This window comes from Solanum pennellii, chromosome 12, assembly GCF_001406875.1.
Source record: "Solanum pennellii chromosome 12, SPENNV200".
NCBI classification, from domain to species: Eukaryota; Viridiplantae; Streptophyta; class Magnoliopsida; order Solanales; family Solanaceae; genus Solanum; species Solanum pennellii.
Genome location: NC_028648.1, coordinates 61,771,496 through 61,774,583, shown reverse-complemented (window position 1 = coordinate 61,774,583; position 3,088 = coordinate 61,771,496). Strand labels below are relative to the sequence as shown.

Here is a 3,088-nt window from a genome sequence, read left to right as displayed (position 1 = left end):
TCCGAGGCTTTTTGGAGATTTGTGAGGTAGTTGTTACCATCTCAGCAGACTTTCTTCTCCTTAATTATGATCTTGTTCTATGCTAAAAAAGTAAGTTCATTTGTGACTTGAGTTTTTCTTTTGAATCAATTGTAATACTTTAGAGGCTTGTACACGTGACTACCAGGTTTTGGAGGTTTTATTAAGTTACTTATATTTTATTTCTACACTTTATTGTAATGGTTGGATTTTAGGATGATTTGTCTTGGTGGGATAAGACGAGTGTCATCACGTCCATTTTGGGTCGTGACAATTAATTTGACTAATTTCAAAACGAAATTAGATTATGCTAAATATATCTTAAAATATTATCTCAAGTAACTATGACAAATAAAAAAGCAACAGGGAGACAGTAACTTATACTCCATATGTATGGTACATTGGTAAATCGCTTTTATCCTTAACCAAGAGGTTTCGGGTATGGAGTCGCCTTTGTTAAAGAGTTTATTATCCCCAAATGTGGCTAGTTTTTTTTTAATTTATATTTTTTTTATTCAGTTTACAAATATATAAATTTTATTTGAAACTTTTTAAAGATTATGTGAGCAAATTCTCAGTCATTGACTTATGAAAAACGAAATGTGCCTCATAAACTTGGACAAAGAGACTAGTATATATATTAATTTAATTTTAAGAATACTTAAATTTTTCATATCCAAATTTATAGTCAAAATTTAAAAAAAAAAATAAGAAAAAAACTTTAAATCTAACATTTTGATAGAGTTCTCAAAATCTTTTTAATTTCAACATAAAAAAAAAAGGAACATCCATTTCAAAATGGTTGGTGGTAAAATCCTATACTAGAACATGAAAAAACTCTATAGCTAAGAAGCATTTTCATGTAAAAAAAAAAACTCTATAGCAATCTAGGCTAGAAGCATTTGTATGTTAGAATGACCTATAACTTCTGCTCAAACCAATAGTAAAAATCCTATTAGCTATTTCCTATAAGGTAAATATGATTTCTCTTATTCTTAACATAATGCACTGCTTGATGAGTCGCCGCCGGTAAACCATTCTATCCTCCGTTTATTTTCGTCTTCTTCAATTTTCCGGCCATCTTCACAACCTCACTAGATTTTTTTTGTTTTTGCTGATTAATTCGTTTTCTATTACCTTTTTTGGTATGAAAAATATAAAATTGTCCTCTTCCTTCCCTTCACTATTACTCCTTTGTAAGAGATCTCGGATCCTCGGCCATCGCTTCGATATAAATCCAGTTGATTTATTCTTCTTGCATTTCCCTAGTGATGACTCGCTTATCTTTGGCTTCCTCATATAGTAACTTTCAGTAGGTATCGTCTCCACTTCATCTGCCTCCGACGATGTTGTTGTTTCACTTTTTTTAGAAACAAATCCTTCAATAAAATCAAAATTGATTTATTCTTTAAATCTGAATTGCTTAGCAAAAGATCACGGTTTAAAGGAGGGAATATTGGCTGCTGAAATTTAGTTTGACCATCATAGATGAATTTATCTGAATTCTCAGAGACTAAAGAGAATTCAAAACCTTCTTCACTGTGGTTCTCCTCCGCCTGAAATTCATCGAAGATCGTTGCAGCGATATCCGATGAAAGTCCAATATTGTTGAAACTGAGACACAAATATTCATCTTCTTTCATTTTGAGTGAAAAAGAATATCAGTTTTCTTTTACTGTAGTAATGGGTTTTATTTATAGGGATTGTGCAAGTGTACTTTCCTTGATGGAAGTACACATGTGCTTCTAGAATTTCTATCAACTTGAAAAGTTATATTAAAAATATTTCTCTATAAGTTCTTTTGTAGAAGTCCAAAATTGTTTTAATGGTTAATTTATGATTTTTCTTTATATATTTACTTGCCATATGTTCTTTTGTCATGTATTACATCATTTAGCTCTATTAAATAAATTCTTTTTTTTGTTTATTACATTTCCCTGTCTTTTAAACTTTTTTTTAATTTCATGAAATATGATTTTGTTTAATTGATCACCATTTTTTGTACAATACAAAAGAGTCTTAATATATATATATATATTATATATATATATATTATATATATAAAGAAATATTAGAATAATTGATAACTAAGAAGCTTTAAAATATATGACATGGAATATTAGAACAATTAATAATAAAGGAACCATAAAATATATGCAAGGAATATGAGGATAATTAATAACTAAGAAACCTTCAAATATATATGGGTAGAAATATTAGAACAATGAATAGTTAAGGAGTTTTAAAAGTATATGGCTAGAAATATTAAAGCAATTAATAATTAAAATATATGATAAAACATATATATTAGGAGAAATAAGAAAATGAGAAATGCTAAAACATATGGTAAGAGAAATAGAAAAATTGTATGGTAATAGCATATAAAAACTTAAAAATTAGGTAGTCTTAAACATATATGGTAAGAACTATTTTAAGAAAATTAACAACTTAATAATTTATGACAAATTCATATTTTATTAATGAAGAAACACTTACAATAAGACTCTTCACTTGCCAAATTATAAAAACTTTATAGCCAACAATAATGTTTATCTTTTTTCCCTCAATTTTTAATACACTTTCTCCTTTAATTTATTTAATACAATTAGGTAATAAATTAATCAAGCTCAAGTAGTATATGGATTAATACAATTGATATGATGTATTTTTATATTTTCTTTACTTATGATTTCCCATCATATTTGCTTTTATATGTTTATACCATTATAAGTCACAACTAATCTACTTAATTTTTTCTTATTATAATATTTATAATTTTTATAGTTTTTAATTTTCCATTTTCATTAACATTAAATATTTAATATAAAAGTTTAGATACTTTATGATAATTCTCCATTTTTCCGATATAAATTCAATTTTTATTTTTTAAGATTTTATTAAAAGTTATGTTCATTTCCGCTATTGTATTATACTCATAATTTTGTTTGACTTGAATAAAAAAGAAGAAAACTCTTGAATTGTGACAACGTGTGAAAGTGGATATTGAGAAGAGCTCACACAATTATGCATTGATTTCATTTTTCTTTATATTTTTTATGATTAAAATTGT

The 3,088-nt window shown here is 26.5% G+C and overlaps 1 pseudogene; it reads right to left on the bottom strand.

Annotated features, from left to right (window-relative positions):
* Positions 1-973: 973 nt before the first annotated feature.
* The window catches only part of LOC114075335, a 42,798-nt pseudogene continuing 40,683 nt past the window's right edge, over positions 974-3,088 (bottom strand).